The sequence below is a fragment of the Camelus ferus genome, chromosome 4 (genome assembly GCF_009834535.1).
Source record: "Camelus ferus isolate YT-003-E chromosome 4, BCGSAC_Cfer_1.0, whole genome shotgun sequence".
In the NCBI taxonomy this organism is placed as follows: Eukaryota; Metazoa; Chordata; class Mammalia; order Artiodactyla; family Camelidae; genus Camelus; species Camelus ferus.
Genome location: NC_045699.1, coordinates 71,102,896 through 71,122,520, shown reverse-complemented (window position 1 = coordinate 71,122,520; position 19,625 = coordinate 71,102,896). Strand labels below are relative to the sequence as shown.

General features: G+C 48.0%; 1 long non-coding RNA gene across 1 annotated transcript; it reads right to left on the bottom strand.

The window, feature by feature from the left end:
• Positions 1-2,005: 2,005 nt before the first annotated feature.
• LOC116663296 lies at positions 2,006-18,689 on the bottom strand. The gene is made up of 3 exons (XR_004319536.1): positions 18,427-18,689; positions 12,069-12,074; positions 2,006-2,016 (listed from the first exon to the last, which is right to left on the bottom strand). It is a non-coding gene; the product is annotated as an uncharacterized LOC116663296 (long non-coding RNA).
• Positions 18,690-19,625: the final 936 nt, after the last annotated feature.

The window sequence follows — 19,625 nt, the reverse complement described above, 5'->3', positions numbered from 1 at the left end:
ATGGTGGACAGTCCCACCCCGTCTCTGAGCCCCAGGGTCCCCATCTGAAAAATGGGCAGAATGGATCGGCCAGTGCCCAAGCCCCCTTGCTGCTCCGCCTTGGAGAGCCCTTTCTTGTATCATAAAAGGGACTTCGTGAGTCTCAGGCTGTCTTCCTGGACTGGATGGCAGGCATTTCGGGCACAGAGTGGCTGCCCCGCAGGAACACTGGCGTGAACAGCCTGCATGCTGCTGCAGGGAGTGCGGGCCTCCTGGCGTCCTCCAGTGATACTCGCGGTAGGGCTGGCACCGACCCCGTGGCTGCAGGCCCAAGGCTGCAGGCACCCCATAGGGAGGAGCCAGCCTGCCACTCTGTGGGGAACTGCGGACACTGTGTCCTTGTCCAGGGCAGGGAGAGAGCCGAGGCCAGCTTGAGACTCCCAGGGACAACTGCCTCCCCTGCACTCCTAAAGGGCCCCTAACCAGTGTCTTCTCATCCCCTCGCACCCAGGAGAGTGGGCTGAGGAGGGCAGCCTTTAAAGCTGGCACTTGGGAACCTCAACTGCTCTGAGTTCAAGTTCACTAAAAAGCGACCTTGGGCGAGTGGACGTAACATCCTTATAGCCTCCATTTTCTCATCTGCAAAAGGGGGATACCACCTGGCAGGGTCATTATGGAGCTAAATGAGATAATAAATGCAGTAGAATGTTCAGCATATAGTAAGTGCTCAGTAAGGAAGGGGTACCTATTTATTTCAGTGGTTAAGCTGACCAGTCCATCTGCTGGCCTGCTCTCACTCACTTGGTGGCCTTGGGGAAGTCCCTCCCCCTTGAGGAGTGGGGGAGGGGTGGTGGCCCTAACAGTCTCTCGGTCCCTTTCAAGCTCACATTCTGTGACCTGTACCAGCTGCTACTCTCCCATCACCCCTCTTCCTAGTACTAGATGGTGGCCTTCTGGAAGGCCAGGACCATGCTGCCCTGGGGCTGCCCAGCAAACAGTAATTGCCCTATAAGGACAGAAGCAGGCCGACCTGCTCAGACCTGCTCTTCCGGCGGAGCTGCTGAGGGGGAGGTGAGCAGTGGTTTAGCCAGACAGTAGAGGCAGGCAAGGCCAACCCACAATGAAGGGAGGGGGTGGCAGGGAGGCAGCCCCACCGTCCTAGTACAAAGGTCATCCTTTCTCTTGGTCAGAGGTCATCCCTGTCTAAAATGTCAGAGCCCAACTTTCAGATGAGCCAGAAAAGCTCCCTGGATTTAAGAGCTTATGGAAGTTTAATTAAAGAACCTCATTGTTACTTTTCAAAAAATCCCTCTGCCTGCATTGATCCTCTTTTGAAAGGTGTTTGCTCCAACAGAGCATCAGGGGAAGTGGAGGGTGAGAGGGAGGAGGGGGGCCGGCGCGTGACATGCATGGACATGAGGCCCAGCTCCCTGTGTGCCCCACCCCAGGCCGCGCCATTTGTGGGGAGGGGAGTGGCATGATTTGCCTCCTGAAAAGATGGCTGGGTTCAAAGAGGGCTGGAAACCTCCCTGACCTGCCCCCAGGGCCCGGCCGACTGCCTGCCTTCTCCTGGCTGCCATTCTGTCTGTCCTCTCTCCCCAGAAGGAGCTGGGGTGGCCACGGTGACACAGCAGACAGTCTGGGCCCTGGGCGAGGAGCTCAGAGGCAGCGAGCTCTCTCCAGCGGTGAGCCCCCTGAGACATCACAGATGGCCCCAGCTCCCCTCGACTCAGCTGGGACGCTGGCTCAGCGAGGCCCTGAGTTTTTGCAGCCCCTCCTGACTCCTCCTTCGGAGCTCCTCTGTGTGTCTCAGGGGACGGGGGCCTTCACAAAGCCGCAGAGAGAGGCAGTGAGACACTGGGGTGCTGGGGCGGACTTCACACGTAAAAAGCGGGAACCCTTGGGCACAGGGGGAGGTTGGAAGTGTCAGGGTATCTCCCAGGAATCAAGAGCAGGAGGCAGCCAGGCCTCCAGACAGGGCAGAACCTGAGACCTGGGGACCAAACCGCCAGCCCCCGGCTCCTTTCTCTGCCGATCCTCCCTCAGGAAGGGCCGCCCTGTTGCCTCTGTGTTCTTCAAACCACTGGAAGAAAAATGGCCACTCACCAACCCCAAGTGGACCTAGTACCCTTTCTTGGTCCCACCTCCAAGCACCTGGGAGAATGAATTGGATTGGTCCTTCTTGGGTCACGTGCCCACCCCATTCCAATCAGCTGCGGACACAAGCTGACCGCCTGGCTGACAACCCAACCCAGAGATGACGGAAGAGGGTTTCTCAGAGTCCCTCTCCTTGAGCAGGAAGTCACTCCCAAGGGAGCCCTGGTGAGGGGCCTGTGGCTGTGGTCTGGGAGACTGGAAGAGCTGGAGTGCTGGGAGCGGGGAGTCTAGCTCAGTTCAGCACCTTGGATAAGACACCCCAGTTTCTCATTTGGCAAAAGGAAGTGATGCCACCTGCCCTGCCGCCCTGCCTTCCTCCCAGTGAGGCCAGCGAGGAGCCACCAAATGGCCGGAAGTGGGGCTCACATCCTTAGACTCCTTGCCCAGGGCACAGACAAGAGCAGGCTGTCTACCCGGGGTAGAGACTGATGCAGGCATTCACATAGGGAAGTGTTCTAAAATGTAGTTTTATGATTATTCAAGTGAGGTGAGGCCAACAGAGCAGGAGAAAACTGCCTGGAAAAGACGATCTGTACTGACTGATCCCGGGAGGAAGGGGACACCGCATCACTCAGGGCCACACAGGGAAGCACCAGGGTTGGTCAGGAGGCAGAAGGAGTGAGGGGAAAACATGGGCAAAAGTCTTTGTGGATCCTCTGGGAAGGAAGGGATGAGGCAGGATAAGCAGGCTTGGGATTGGCTAGCTGGAATAATTTCTGCCCGCTGTGGGGCACCTGGGGCTGTGTTATCTGGCACCTGGCCCTGGGGAGATTAGGGCAGGCGGATAGCAGCCTAGAGTGTGAGACCCTGTAAAGGAGGCTGAGGCTGTGGGCTTTGGGCCTTGTATTGCACGATTGCTTATGGAAGGAGTGCTCACAGGTGAGTCCTTTACTGTCTCCAGGAACTGGCTAGCTCTGGGAGGGGCAATCCCTCCAGGGTCAGCAAGGTCCCAAGATGTCAGAGCATCAAAAATACACAGAATTAAAAGGCATGATTAATACAAAAGGGTGGATGTCTGGGCAGAGAAGCCCCCAGGTCCAAGCTCCTGGGCAGTGACTGACCCCCTCAGAGGGTCCCATTTGCCCAGCTGAGGACAGGCTGAGGTGCCCGGAGGAAGGGTGCGGGCATGGGATGAGTCAGCCCCGCCATCCGTCCCCAGGGTGAACTTTATCCCACCTGACACACTCTTGTTCAACTCTCCACATCCAGCGCTGGCCTCTCTCTTCCTTACCAGAGCAGCCTGGCCCAGTGGTACCCAGGCCAGTGCTAGTGGGGCCTGGCAGGGGCAGCTCTCTGGCTTGACTTCATATAGCCTGGCCAGGGAAAGTATGGGTTCTGAAGTTGGACTTGGCATTGAGATTAGGCTTCATAGCTGGGGAACCCAAAGCTAATAACCTAACCTCTTCAGACCTCAGTTTTCTGATCTGCAAAATGGGACTAATGATATTTAATCAATAAGTACTAGGGGTGTGCTGTGACTGAAATGAGATGGTGCTTGCAAAACTCTTAGCACAGGGCATGGCACAGAGCAAGCCCTCAGTAAGAGGTAGTTAGTAATAGGATTATTTTATTTTTCCTTTTTTTTAATATTTTTTTTTAACTGAAGTATAGTCAGTTTACAATGTTGTGTCAGTCTGGTTTACAGCATAATGCTTCAGTCATACATGAACATACATATATTTGTTTTCATATTCTTTTTCACCATAAGTTACTACAAGATATTGAATATAGTTCCCTGTGCTATACAGTGTAAAACTTGTTGTTTATCTATTTTATACATATTAGTTAGTATCTGAAAATCTCGAACTTCCAATTTATCCCTTCTCACCACCTTACCCACCTTGGTAACCATAAGTTTGTTTTCTATGTCTGTGAGTCTGTTTCTGTTTTGCAAATAAGTGCATTTGTCTTTTTTTTTTTTTAATTATACATAGAAGTGGTATCATATGGTATTTTTCTTTCTCTTTCTGGCTTACTTCACTTAGAATGATCTCCTGGTCCATCCATATTGCTGCAAATGGCTTTATTTTATTATTTTTTATGGCTGAGTAGTATTCCATTATATAAATATACCACAACTTCTTTATCCAGTCATCTATCAATGGATAGGATGTTTTGGCTGTTGTAAATAGTGCTGCTATAAACATTGAGCTGCATGTATCTTTTTGAATTAATGTTCCCTCTGGATATATGCCCAGAAGTGGGATTGCTGGATCATATGGTAGTGATAGGATTATTTTAAAGGCCCTTTATGATCTGCCTGCCTCACCAACCTCACCTATCTTTGCTGACCACTCATTCTGCCCTGTGCTCACCTGGACATCCTACAGATTCTTCATGTAATATGCTGTCATTTGCCTCCTGACCTTTGCACATGCTGTTCTCTTTGCCCAGAATGCTCTTCCCTCCTTTGCTCCCCTGTCTCCTTCCCTGGCTCACTCCTGCTCTAGCTCAGATATCATCTTCTCCAGGTTGTCTTCTCTGACCCTGACCTCTCACCTTGGGAGGTGCCTCTCTCAAGGGTACCCAGCATACCCTTTCTCCACCCCTGACCCAGCACTAGCCACACTGGATTGTGACCACCTGCCCTCCTCATGGGCCAACTAGACTGAGAGTTCCCAAGTTTGTATTGGGTTTCCTGTGACTGCCATAACAAGTTATCCCAAACTGGGTAGCTTATGACAAGCCCACAGCTAACATCATTCTCAATGGTAAATGGTGAAGCATTTCTTCTAAGATCAGGAACAGGACAAGGATGCCCACTCTAGTCACTTTTATTCAACATAGTGTTGGAAGTCCTAGCCACAGCAGTTAGACGAGAAAAAAGAATAAAGGAATTCAAATTGGAAAGGAAGAAGTAAAATTATCACTATTTGCAGATGACATGATATTATACATAGAAAATCCTAAAGATGCCACCAAAAAACTACTACAGTTCATCAATGAGTTCAGTAAAGTTGTAGGATACAAAATGAATATATAGAAATAAAATTCTATACATGAACAACTATCAGAAAGAGAAAGTAAGGAAAACAGTCCCATTTATCATCACATCAAAAAATAAATCAAATACCTAGGAATAAACCTACCTAAGGAAGTGAAAGACCTGTACTCAGAAAACTATAAGACACTGATGAAAGAAATTAAAAATAACACAAATATTTAGAAAGATATACCATGTTCATGGATTGGGAAAATTAATGTTGTTTAAATGACTGTTCTACTCTAGGCAATCTACATATTCAATGCAATCCCTATCAAAATAACAATGGCATTTTTTAAAGAACTAGAATAAGTAATTCTAAAATTTGTATAAAAACAAAAAAGACTTCAAATAGCCAAAGCAATCTTGAAAAAGAACTGTTAAGTATCATGCTGCCTGACTTCAGGCTATACTGCAAAGTTACAGAATTAAAACAGTATGATCTGGGCACAAAAACAGACACATAGATCAATGGAACAGAGTAGAAAGCTCAGAAATAAACCCATGCACTTATGGCCAATTAATCTACTGCAAAGGAGGCAAGAATATACAACAGGAAAAAGACAGTCTCTTCAATAAGTGGTGCTGAGAAAACTGGACAGCTACATGTAAAAGAATGAAATTAGAACATTTTTTCACACCATATACAAAAATAGATTCAAAATGGATTAAAGACCTAAATGTAAGACCAGAAACTATAAAAATTCTAGAAGAAAATATAGGCAGAACACTCTCTGACATAAATGATAGCAGTATTTTTTTTGTATCTGTCTCCTAAGGCAAATGAAATAAAGGCAAAAGCAAACAAATGGGACCTAATTAAACTTGAAAGCTTTTACACATCAAAGGAAATCATCTACAAAACAAAAAGAAACTTACTGAATGGGAAAGTATATCTGCAAATGATACGACTGACAAAGGGTTAATACCCAAAATATATAAACAGCTCATACAACTCAATGTCAAAAAAGCAAACAACCCAAATAAAAAATGGGCAGAAGACCTGAATAGACATTTTTCCAGAGAAGACATATAGATGGCCAACAGGCACATGCAAAGATGCTCAACATCACTCATCATCAGAGAAAGACAAATCAAAATCACAATGAGATGTCACCTGACACCTATCATAATGGCTATCATCAAAAAGACCACAAATAACAAACGTTGGTGAGGACATGGAGAACAGGGAACCCTGTGCACTGTTGGTGGGAATGTAAATTGGTGCAGCCACGGTGGAAAATAGTATGGATGTTCTTCAAAAAACTGAAAATAGAACTACCATATGATCCAGCAATTCCAGTCCTGGGTATATATCCAAAGACAATGAAAACACAAATTCGAAAAGATACACGCACCCCAACGCACATAGCAGCATTAGTTATAATAGCCAAGATACAGAAACAACCTAAATGTCCATTCCACAAATGAATGGATAAAGAAGATATGGTGTATATATGTGATGGAATACTACTCAGTCATAAAAAAGAATGAAATTTTGCCATTTGCAACAACATGAATGGACCTGGAGGGTATTATGCTTAGTGAAATAAATCAGGCAGAGAAAGACACGTACTACTGTATCTTAAAACATATATGTGGCATCTAAAAAATAAAATGAGTGATTGTAACAAAACAGAAGAAAAAGACACTTGTGATGCATTTAGGGCCCACCCAGAGAGTCCAGGGTGATCTCTTCATCTCATGATCCTTAACTTCATCAGATCCACAGACTCTTTTTCCAAGTAAAATAACACCTGCTCTTTTGCCAAATAAGGCAATAGTCACAGGTCCCAGAGATCAGGATGTGAATGTGTCTTTGGGGGCCATTTTTTTTCAGCTGAGCACGGAGGCCACGTCTTGTTCCCAGCTGGACTGCCAGTGCCCGTCACTGATGCTGAGTAAACACCCAGGCGCTGGAGGGGGTCGAGTGGGTGGCAGACTGGGAGGGAAAGGGCGTTTTCCCCTTGGCCAGGCTGCACGGGGCCCGCGTTACAGACTCAGAAAGCTGGAAAGAGCATCTGCTTTGACCTTTCCATTTTCCTCCTCTTTTGAAGCCCAGAGAAGTAGAGACAGGCCAAGGCTGGGGGCGCTAGTTTGTGCCCCAGGACCCTGGGGAGCAGGTTTCCGATGCCAGGGTCCCCGTCAGCGGCACCAGCCTCGCAGTTCTGCCAGCCCACAGTGCCACAGGCCCCAGCCACTGGCCCCGGGCGACAGAGCAGGGCTGAGCAGGGCCTTCTGCAGCCACTCACGCTGGTCCCCTGGCCACCCTGCATTCTGAACCCCGTTTTTGTGGCCTGACTTTGGAATATTGACTATGCTCCCTGCCGGCTTTCCTATTTGTTAGTGAGGCTTTTGTTTGGACGCATCCTCCTGGAGGCAGCCTTGGGTCACCTTCGCATCCCGCCAGCCCCCGACAGAGGGTCTCCTGGCCACGGAGAAAAGCAGGGAAGAAAGGAAGGACCCTGGGGAAACCCTGACCAATGGGGGTCTTTCTTCCCGCCCAGCAGCCGCCCGGCAGTGCCCGGCTTCCAGGCGGCCTTTGTGCAGCTGTGGCTCTGTTGGCCAGAAACGAAAAGCTGGAGGGGCAGAGCCACTGTGGAGCGCTAGGGCGGAGGCTCAGCACGGGCAGGCTGGAGCGGGGACAGCAAGGGCCAGGGGCTGGAGGCTGGGCGTGAGCTCTCCAAGGGTGTTACACTTGCTGCCCGGCTGCCTCGGGCCAGAGCCAGGCCTCTGCGCCGCCGGGCTGCCCTGGAGCCAGGCAGGCCTGGGTCAAATCTTCGGGCGAGCTACTCCACCCTTGGGTCTCAGTTGCTGCGTCTATAAAATGAGAATAATAACATTGCTTCCCCACAGGCTGTGGGAGGAAGGGATGAAATGAATATACCTGACTCACTGTAAGGGCCCAGTGATGGGGCGTCACCAGTGCACCACCACCTCCAGCTTTCCTGCCCCTCTCTCACCCACACTCCACCCACTAGCCAGGCTCAACTTTTCTCTGCTTCTGGAAGCTTCGATGTTCCCTCACTCCTCCAGGCTTGTGCACATGCTATGGAAGGCTCTGCCTGCTTCTCTTACCCAGCTTCTAGGTCTCAATCTCAGTGTCACCTCCTCCAGGAAGCTCCTCTGGGTTAGGCACTCCTGCTGTGTGCCTTCGGCATCCCAGCGCTCCTCACTGTCAGGGTGGAGTCTCCTAGACCGTCTGTCTCTCTCACTAGGCTGTGAGCTCCCTGGGGGTGGGAGCATCTGAACCATGGGTCCCTGCATCTCTGGCACCACGTGCCCGAATGAACAGAGTTGCATGTTGCAAATGAACACACTTGACCAACTGCGGACCTCCTTCCCCAGTGTCAGAGGTTATCATGACCCAATGGGGCTGACAGGTGATGAACTAATGAGACTGACAAGCCCCTGGTGCCTGAGGCGGGGAGGGTGGGCACTGAGACCTTATTTGCTTGCAGTTTTCAGGGGAAGGTGAGATCCTTCCTGAAAAGCAGGGGCACTTCCCAGAGGCTCAAGAGGCCGCCTCGCACATGGGAAACATGAGACCTCGGAACGCAGCAAACCGGGCTTCCAGGCCCCCTCCCACTGCCTTCGCCGAGGCTGACGGACTCCCTTTCGATAAAAAGCACATACCACAGAGGACTTTCGCGAGAATTAAATGTGATGTTTGAATACCTAGCACAGAGTCTGGCACGGAGCAGGTAATCAACTTTTTAAAAGCAACAAATGCTAATTTTTTAAAAGTCACTATAAATCAAAAAACTTGTTTTACATCTTCTCCCTCTGACTTCTTTCAGCCGATCCCCAATTCGCAGTTCATAATTCCTTCCCCATGACATTATCTTCAAAATAATGCTTTCAATTTATAATTTATTGGGGTTTTTTCCCCCTGAGATAGACAGACATCGTTGAGTTTTGATCTAAAGAATACAATCAAAGAAATTAATATTTAAATCTAGAAAAATCTAAATTTAGCCACTGATCTCAGGGATTTGAAGTAACAGAAAGATTTTTAGACCTTCCGGCTCTGCACATTTTCTGTGACTCTCCTGGGCTAAGGAGGGCAGGAAGCCTGCCTCCTCTCAACTCAACCTCATGGCCCAGCGAGGAAAGATGCTGTTTGTGATCACACCGGATGGCAGCTGGGAGCCAGGACAGCTGTGGACAGACAGGGAGATCTGGTCCCCTCCCTGAGGGCTGTCGTCACTGAGTCACAGCCTCCTACCCATGGAGCCCCCAGCCTCAGGATCCTCTCCCACCTCAGGCAGCCTGTCTCAGTCCACCTTCCTGGCCCGCTAGATGGAATGTTCTTTGTTGTCAGCAATTTACAAACATTTTGTTTGAAGCGTATCCCCAGCATGTGACCAACAACTATGGCTGGGCCGTGGTCAGTGCTCAGTAAATGCAGGTGAAATAAATGATCAAATCAAGGTGGGCACGCAGGATGAAGCCTTTGGCCAAGTCTGCTGCAAATAGTCTTGACCTTTGCCTTAAAGTCAGCATCACCTCCAAGAAACTCTGTATTTCTTTTCTGTGGGTTTTCCTACCTGCACCTTGGAATTTACTTATGAAAACACCCTTAGCAACCAAGAGGTCCTTCAGCAGATGAATGGATGAGCAAACTGTGGTCCGTCCACCCAATGGAGTATTACTCTCAGCTGTCCAGCCACGGAAGTTAAATGCGTATCACTAAGTGAGAGAAGCCAGTCTGAAGAGGCTACATATTATAGGATTCCAACTATATGACATTCTGGAAAAGGCAAAACTAGGCAGGCAGTAAAAAGATCAGTGTTTGCCAGGGGGTGCGCAGAGGAAGGGGTGAACAGGCAGACACAGGATTTTTAGAGAAGCAAAGGTGCTCTGCATGGATACACGTCGGTATACATTTGTCCAAGCCCACAGAAGGCACAAAACCAGGAGCGAAGCCTAATGTCGGCTGTGGACTTGGGGCGGGCGTGGTGATGACTCTCGGTGTAGGTTCATCCGGTGTAGCCAACGTGCCACATCTGGGGGGGCGTTGAGAGTGGCACAGGAAGGGGTATGCGGGAAAATCTCTACTTTCTGCTCAGTTTTACTGTGAACCTAAAATGGCTCTTTAAAAAAGTCTATTTTTAAAAAATTCAGTTCTTATTCTTGTTTCCCAGCGAAAATTGGAATGACTGTAGGAACACTCACCGCATCTGAACCAATTACCTGAGCCCCCTGGCATTTTGAGAAACCGCTCCTCTCCTGCCAGGATGCCCTGAGGCTGGCCTCTCTCCCCCTTTTAAAGTGCTTCTTATCATTCAAAGTAGGAAACAATAGAAATACAAAAATCAATCTCCAATGTGTGTCTCCAGCCCTGACTCTCCCAGAGAGTCAGTCTAGCTCCCTGCAGTGGTCCCCCCCACCCCTCCCGCCACCCTGCGCGCCCTCCCCCTCGCGGCTCCTATCACGGCTTACGTGTGATGTATTTGTTCACTTGTTTTTCTAGCAGCTTTACTGAGGAATAATTGACGTGCACTTACTGAAAGTGTTCAGTTTGATACTTTTTATGCCTGTGAAGCCATCGCTACCATAGAGTGACCATACCTCTTATGCGCTGAACTGTGTCCTTCTAAAAATTCATATGTTGGCATCCTAACCCTCAGGACCTCAGAATGTGGCCGTATTTGGACATAGGGTCTTTATAGAGGTGATTACGTTAAAATAAGATCGCTAGGAAGGACCCTAATCCAGCATGACTGATGTCCTTATAAGAAGAGGTGAGGACGTGGACACACACAGAGGGACGACCGTGTGAAGACTCAAGGAGAAGACGGCCGTCTGCAAGCCAAGGAGAGAGGCCTCAAAAGAGAACGACCCTGCAGACGTCTTGATCTCAGACTTCTGGCCCCGAAGGCAGAACATAGATCTATGTTGTTTAAGCTGCCCAGTCTGGGGGGCTTGATTACAGCAGCCCAGCAAAGTAACACAAGACCCCTCGTCCCCCTGGAAGTTCCGCCGTGCCCCTGTGCGGCCCCTCCAGGCCCCAGCATCCCCCGACTGCCACTGACCTGCTCTCGCCGGAGACTGGTTTGCATTTTCTACAATTGTACAGAATGAAATCTAATACATGCTCTCTTCTGAACCTGACTTCTTTCACTCAGCATCATTATGTGGCTGTGGGTTTAAGTAGTTTACTCCCTTTTCTAGCTGAGCACCAGTCTAGCAAATTGATACCCTATAGCTTTTAAAGTTGTGGCAGCCAAAAACTGGGGGGAAAATCCAAATGTACATTAACAGATGAATGGACATTTACTTGGTTTAATCTTTTGTTTTATTTTATTTTTATTGATGTGTAGTTGATTTATAATGTGAGTTTCAAGTGTGTTTTAATCTTTTTCTCCACTTGGATTGGACACGCCATGAGAGCAGGGACGCTATGGCTGTACCCACAGCACCCAGGAATGGGTGCCTGGCACACAGTAGGCCCTCAATAAATAGCGATTGCATTACTTATTTAAAGGCTTGTTGCCATGGAGAGGACACACCCTGACCCCAGCCAGGCTGACCTCTCTCCCTGGATCACAGCGCCCACTGGCATGCCAGCCAGAGCCGCCTCCAGGCTGGCTCACTCCATCTCCCACCCACGTCCTCATCCCCCAGATGACAGGCTTGTCACCCCATACTCCACCTGCCCACCATCACCCCCCACCCCCGGGGGACCCAGTCCTGGGCTCAACACAGGGTTTATCCCCCAGGAACCTTTCCGGCGGGTCCCTTCCCATGAAGATGTCCCCTTCACACATGCTCTGCTCCTGTGGTCTGGCTGCTCAATGAGCACGTCTGCTGACATTCTCATTTGTTCAACAGACATTCGTTGGGCATCTGTTGTGAGCCCTGGGCTGGAGGCTGGGAGAGACATGAAACTCACTATCCAATCAGGGAAGCCAAAATTAAATGAGTAATAGATACAATCATCCACTGAAATCTGCTATCTTGTGCCACAAAGGGCAAGGCTCCTGAGACGGGGCATCATGGTGGAGGAACTTAATTTCCTTTTGGGGCTCTCTGACGGGTGACAGTCCAGCCAAGACAAGGGTTGGGGAGAGACCGGGGAGCGGGGTCCACCGACAGAGAGAGGCACGTGGGCAGGGCTGGAGAGGGACACGAGGCTGGCGCACTGGTGGAGCTGAAGAGTCAGTCTGTGTGAGCAGACAGTGGTGGGCACAGGTGAGGGGCCCCCAGGTGGACAGGAGCTCGGGCATGGCCTTGAGGGCCAGGCAGAGATGTGGATTCTATTCTAGACCCCCCTCCTTATCATTCAAGCTGCATTTCATAGCAGTGCCCAAAGCCAAGGCCATGTCACTCTCAAGCCACAATTTTTTGCCTGTTGAGACACTGTTTTCTCATGCACCCCCCCCCCAAGTGCTCCTAACACTACGAGGTCCGTGTTAGCCAGCTGGTGGGCATTTCTGGATTGATGGTTGCTGATGCTACTGAGTATCTCATTCTCATGCAGGGGAAGGGGAGACTGTCGTGAAGGACACGGTGTCCTTCAGAGGACGGCAACATCTGAAGGAGTTCCCCTTAGAAAGAGAGACGCTCCTCGTCAGAGCCGGGCTGTGGGTGAGTCTGGGGGTTTATCTGCAGGTGAGTGGGCTTGCAGCCAGCCTCACTTTCTTCTGCAGTGGGACAGGGGCCGGTAAAGGGGCTCTCAGATGCGCAGCGGTTGACATCCCCCTTTCAAACACACCCTGAAAACTGCTTGACGTGTGGAATTTATTCAAGTAAAATGGCTTCATCTCTGCATTCAAACGAGAAGGTGAGAAGTATAGACCAGAAAATGATTTTTAAATGTGCATGTATGAGTGACACTCGTTCTTTTTGTTCTTTCCTCTCTCACTTGTTAATAGCAGATTCTCTTCTACCAGACCCCAGTGCCCCGTCCCTGGGAGGCCACATGGACTTCCGGTTGCTGTTCTTTGAGAAATACCCCACATTTGGGCTCAGGAAGGGCCAGATGGATACTGTTAAAGGGTGGTCCTGGGGGCTGCATATAGCTCAGTGGTAGAGCGAGTGCTTAGGATGCACGAGGTCCTGGGTTCAACCCCCAGCACCTCCTTATAAATAAATGAATGTAATTACCTCCCCCCCACCTTGAAAAATTAAAAAGTTAAGAAAAAGATGCCAACCCAGACTGAGAACATAGGAAGAATATGGCTGGAGTTTGTGAGGTCACAAAAACGGGCAGGAATAGGGTAGAATAGAGACTTCTTAGTAGAAAAGCTGAGGATGTCAGACGTGGACATAGGTAGGGGTGGGGAAAACTTTAAAGAAAAACAAAACAAAAAAAGTCTGCACTCAGTCGGGAAAAGGTACATTGAACTTACCAGCTAAAAATAGAGATAAGTTCAAGAAAGGTTTTCATTAAATATTTAGAACTAGGAGGGACCTCAGGAATTATGTAGTCCAGTGGTTTGAAACATTTTGGGGGTTAATTTTAGCATCAGAACTCTTTTTCCAGAATAAAACATCCAAAGCCTGTAAGGGCGGCTCTGGCAGGAAGTGGGGGGGAGGGCTCAGTGTCCCAGGACTCCCCACCCACACTGTCCCTCCGACCCCCAGGACCTTTGAGGAACCTCCAAGGGGCATGGACTGAAAAGCACTGATTTTCTTCTCCGAAGAATGAAGCAGAGGTTTGGGGGCGCAGTGAGCCCGGAGGAGCCAACTCTGGGTTTGCCATCACTGCCCGACGTCACGATGACAGTAGTACCGATGGCGCCTGGGGAGATGTCAGCCTCCTATGCACAGGATGCTCAGGCCTTGCAAATGGCCCAGGCACTCTGACTGGGAGCTCTGTGGCCATGAGTGGAGACTGCATGGCGACTTGGTCAGCTCAGCTCGCCCGTCTCCTCATCTGTCCAGTGGGAATGATTAGAGCACCCATCCCCCGTCGAGGTGGATCGCGGTGTAAAGGGCGTGGCTACCTGCGCTGGAGTGAGGGGCGGGGCCCCAGCACGTGCTGGGGGAGGGGCGGGAGAGGTCGCTGCTGTGCGGGCTCCTCCCCCTCCCCCCCCCCCTTAGCTCCTCAGTGGGCAGAGGTGAGGATTACAGGAGAGGACGCTCCACTTAAACGTGAGACAAGACACCATGAGCCCCCTGAAAGAGAACACAAGCAAAACATTCTCTGATATAAATCGTAGCAATGCTCTCCTAGGGCAGTCTGCCCAGGCCATAGAAATAAAGGTAAAAAACAAACAAATGGGACCTAATTAAGCTTACAAGCTTTTGCACAGCAGAGGAGTCTATGAGCAAAGCGAAAAGGAGAGAAGGCTTCAAAGCACCAGCCGTAAGTGCCGCGGAGTCCAGCAGAGAGTGGGCTGAGCAGGGCCTGGATGCTACTGTTACTATCATTACCACCACTATTACTGGAACGAAGCCTCACCATAGACCCACAACGTGAGGGAGGCTTTATTATTGCCGTCTTACAGGTGTGGAAACTGGGGCACAGAGGGTTGAATGATTTTCCCAAATCCCGAAGCTAGTGTGTGACAGGAGCCAAGCGGGCCTTGGATTTCCTCCCCCGGGCTCAGCACGTCACCCCAGGGTACGAAGCGGGGAGAAAGGTAGGTCCCTGAAGAGTAAAAGTAAAAGTAAAAAGCGGCGAGGTCAGCCGCTCCCCCGGGTGCCCAGCCTTTCTCCTCCAGCGCACCTCCGGGTGGAGCCAGGAGCGCTGTCCTTCCGCGGGACTGTGTCTCCCTCTAGTGGTTCCACAGAGGGACGCCTGCCTTGCAAGGACTTCCCACCCCGCTTGGTGCTGTGGGGGAAGGACCACATCCAGGACAGATGTCAGTCACCGCCGAGCATCCTGCAAGACCTCACCAGGCACAGGGGAGAGAGTGTGACTAGAAATCGGGCTGAATCAAGGGGCAGCACAAATCCTCGTTCAGGTGCCTTGTGTGAGGGTGTGCAGGTGAGGACGACGTGGAGATAGCATAAATAGGTGAGAAGGAAAAGAGAAGGACAGACTCCAGCGCCTAGTGTGTCCCTGTCGCCTTATGGGGTTTAAGGAAACACAGACTCCTTCCACCTGGATGTTTTGCACATTCTAAAAGCCAAGACACAGGCAGGAGTGTAAACGGATACAACCACTTGGGGAAAATATTTGGCAGGACCTACCAAAGTTAAGAATATGTACACCCTAAGACCCAGCAAGTCCATTCCTGGGTATGTACCTGGACTCGGGAAACATGAACATCTGTCCACCAGACAGGCACAGCGTCCATGACTGCTTTAGTAGTAATAGCCCAAGCCTGGAAACAACCCAGATGTCCACCAATGGTAAAACAGATGAGCAAACTCCGATAGTCATGCACATTTCACATGACGGAATATTAGGCAGCAGTGAAAAGGAGCTAGGCACAGCATAGGTGGATCTCATGGGCATAATGTTGAGCAATGGACAGACTCAAACTGCCCATTGAAAATGAGGCTCAAAATCAGGCTAAGTGAATCTGTGGTGGTAGAAGTCAGAATAGTGGTTGCTTCCAGGAGGTTGGGGTGGGGTGGGCACAAGGGAGCCTGGGAACCAAGGGCTGTGTGTGTAGTGAAATGTTCTAGATTTTGTGTGGGATGGTGGCTGTCCAGGTGTGCACACAAGTAAAACAGTCATCAAGCTGTACATTCAAGATTATCCTGCTCTATTGTATGTTAAACCTTTTAAAAACTCTAGAAATAAAATGGAAGCCAAGAGACATCGAGGGGCAGGGGTAGTGGGCATGGGGCAGAGCAGGGCAGTGAGGATGCTGAGGACAGATGGGCCTGGGGACGCTGGGGGCCCCGCTGAGATGATTCATGTGAAGCCCAGGCAAGCTCCCAGGGGTGCTGGCTTTTCTTCGCTGTTTTCCCCAGCCCCAGAGGATCCTCCTAGTTGGCTTCCTTTCCTAAAATCTACTTAGTTGATTTCCTAGTTCAAAGCTGCAAGATGGGATTGTGGCTTTTTGCCCTTTTCTTTTTGCTTATCTGTATTTTTTACCTTTTTTTTTTTTTTTGGTCCCCTCTAATAAACATATGATAGCTTTTGTAATATGAAAAAAGCCCCCAAAAAACTATTTTAATTAAAGAAAAAAGCTGTGAATGCAGATTCTGGTTTGGCGATTCTGCACAAAGGCACGTTTGGTAGCAAGGCCAGAATTCTAAGGGCATTAAAATCACATGGTTTGGAGAAAGAGTGGAGGATGTTGAGCCTTTGGGCCAAAGCTGCCTCTACCTGCTTCATCTGTCTGTGAGGCAGCAGGATTTTTATTGATACAAATGCAAAAGCATGGCATGCCTCCACGAATCACCATGCTGTGTTGTTCCTTAAGCACTCTCTTGGCTGAGTAACTTTCCCTCCCTTAGCTTTACAGCAAAGTTAGGATGCTCAGAGTGGCTTTGATGGCCATGGGTGGGAGTCAGGAGCACTACCTTCTGGTCTTGTCTTTTCCCTTGACCCGCTGATACTTTGTGCATCACCTCCCATACTTGGACTTCCATTTCCCCATCTTTCCTGGGAAGGCATTGAGCTATAGAAGGTACTCCCTGCCTTACAAGAACAGTCACTATTATTATACCCATTTTACACTCAAGGATGGAGGTTGAAAAACAGTTAAATACCCTGACCAAGACCTCCCGACCCATAAGTGACAGCAGAGGGAGTCCCAGGCAGAACTCTCTGACCCAGTACTGAGTTCGCCAACCCAAGCTGATGCTCCCTCTGGTGCTGACCTTCGGGTTGGCTTGTTCTACCTGTCTGGGCATGGAACACTGTAAAAATTAACTTTTTCCCCTCCAGCAAATGCAAGGTTACAGTTTGTTTTTCAGAGCAGCAAACGTGAGGACAGAAAGGATTTCAAGATTTCTCAGGTGAAGACTATGGGAAATGTAATATCAAAGCTGGGAATGGTTGATCTTTTTAAAATCTAAAGCAGTGTCTTTTCATTAAAAAAAAAAAGTCTAAGTGATGAGTTGGTGTATTTGCCTCTTAGGAATCTGTAAATAATTCTGACACCTTGGATTGTATGTAATAGAGAAGTAAAGTTTATCCAGGATTTTTATTGGCTGTGCCCTTTCTTAATTTAAAGTGTGGATTAGTGAGGAGAGAAATGGATTGTTAGAGTCAGAGGGTGAATCTGTCAGGGAAAGTGTAAATTGATACAATCTTTCTAGAGGACAATACAGGCAGCATGTACCAACATTTCACAGGCGAATTTCCTGACCCAGAAATGTCACTTCTAGCAAAGATATCTGCCCAAGGATGTTCATAATGACATAGTTTGTAATGGTGAAAATTAGGAACAGTGTAAACTCTAACAATATGGAATTGGTCCCATAAAATGTGGCACCTCCACCTAGTGAAATACAGTACAGCTTTTAGAAGCAAAGATTTGAAAACTGATCAGTAAGTGCTCCCAGAAAGGGGGTGGGGCAAAAACCTACTTTTCATTGCCTTAATACATTTGTGATTTTTTTAAATGTTTTATTTTTGAGATGACTAGATTCACATGTAATTGTAAGAAATAATACAGAGAGATCCTAGGTGTCCTTTACCAAATGGTTAACATCTTGTAAACTCTAGTACAGTATCTCAGCCAGGATACTGACATCCACACAGCCAAGACAGAACGTCCCGATCCCCACAACCATCCTGCCTGTCTTCCTTTTATAGTCACACCCCGTTCTCTCCTGCTCCCACCCCCTCTTCAACTGCTGGCAACCACTAATCTGTTCTGCACCCTTATAATTACTTTATTCCACAGACTTCATATGCATGGGATCATACAACACATAGCTCTGGGGGATTGACATTTTTAACGTCCTTATAGTTCTCTGGAGAGCCATCCAGCTGTTTGCGTGTATCAAGAGTTCATTCCTGGAAGGGGAGGGTACAGCTCAGTGGTAGAGTGCATGCCTAGCATGCAGGAGGTCCTGAGTTCAAACCCTAGTACTTCCACTAAAAAAATAAGTAAATAAACCTAATTACCACCCCCCCCCAAAAAAAAAAGAAAAAAGAAAGTTAAAAAAAAAAAAGTTCATTCCTTTTTATTGCTGAGTAGAGTTCCATGGTGTACAGGGCTTTTGTGTGAACACAAGTTTTCATTTTTCTGAAACATATGCCGAGGGGTGTAACTGCTGGATGATATGATGGTTCCATGTTCAGGGTTTTTTTTATGTATTTATTTTATAATATCGTATTTTAAAAATTGAAGCATAGTTGATGTACAATATTATATGTTATAGGTTTCCAATATAGTGATTCACAATTTTTAAAGGTTATATTCCATTTACAGTTATTTTTAAACATTGGCTGTATCCCCCACGTTGTACAGCACATCCTTGTAGCTTATTTCACACCTGATAGTCTGTACCTCTTCATCCTCCGCCTCCATCTTGCCCCTCCCCCTTCCCTCTCCCCTCTGATAGCCACTAGTTCCTTCTCTACGTCTGTGAGTCTGTTTCTTTTCTGTTATAGTCACTAATTTGTTGGGGTTTTTTAGATACAGATGTAAGCAATATCCTACAGTATTTGTCTTTCTCTGTCTGACTTATCTCACTTAGCATAATGTCCTCCGAGTCCATCCATGCTGTACACCAGAAACCCACACAGCATGTTCAGTTTTCTAAGAGGCTGCCAAAATGTTTTCCCGCCAGCAACATATGAGTGTGCCCGTTTCTCTGCATCCTCACCAGCAATTGGTGTTCTCACTATCTTTCCGTTTTAGCCATTCTGATAGGCATACAGTGATAGCTCATTGTGGTTTTAATTTACATTTCCCTAATGGCTAATGATGTTGAATTTCTTTTCATGGGCTTTCTTGCCATTTGTGTATCCTCTTTGGTAAAATGCCTCTTCATGTCTTTTGCTCATTTTCTAATTGGATTGTTCTTTTTTTTTTTTTTTAATGTTGAGTTTAGAGAATTATGTATTCCACATATTAGTCCTTTATCAGTTATGTGCTTTGCAAATATTGTCTCTTAGTCTATATCTTGTCTTTGCCTTCTCTTAAAGGACTTTTAGATCCAAATGGTTTTCCTTTTTTTTTTTTTCGTCTAAAAGTTTTATAGTTTCACATTTTACATTTAAGTCTGTGATCCATTTTAAGCTGATTTTTAAAAATAAGGTGTGAGACTTAAGGTGATGTTCATATGTTTGCCTATGGGCGACTATTTGCTCCAGGACCATTTGTTTAAAAGGCTATCTTTCCTCCACTGAATTTTTTTTTCACCCTTGTCAAAAATCAGTTGGGGATGGGGGAGAGTATAGCTCAGTGGTAGAGCGCATACTTAGCATGCAGGAGGTCCTGGGTTCAATCCCCAGTAACGCCATTAAAATAAATAAATAAATAGACAAATAAATAAATAAATCTAATTACCTCCTCCCAAAATAAAAACCCCCAAACAAAAAACTTTTTTAAAAAGTTAAAAAGAAAAAAAATCAGTTAGGCATACTTGTGGCTTCTGTTTCTGGATTCTTGATTAATGTTCATTTATTATCCATCAA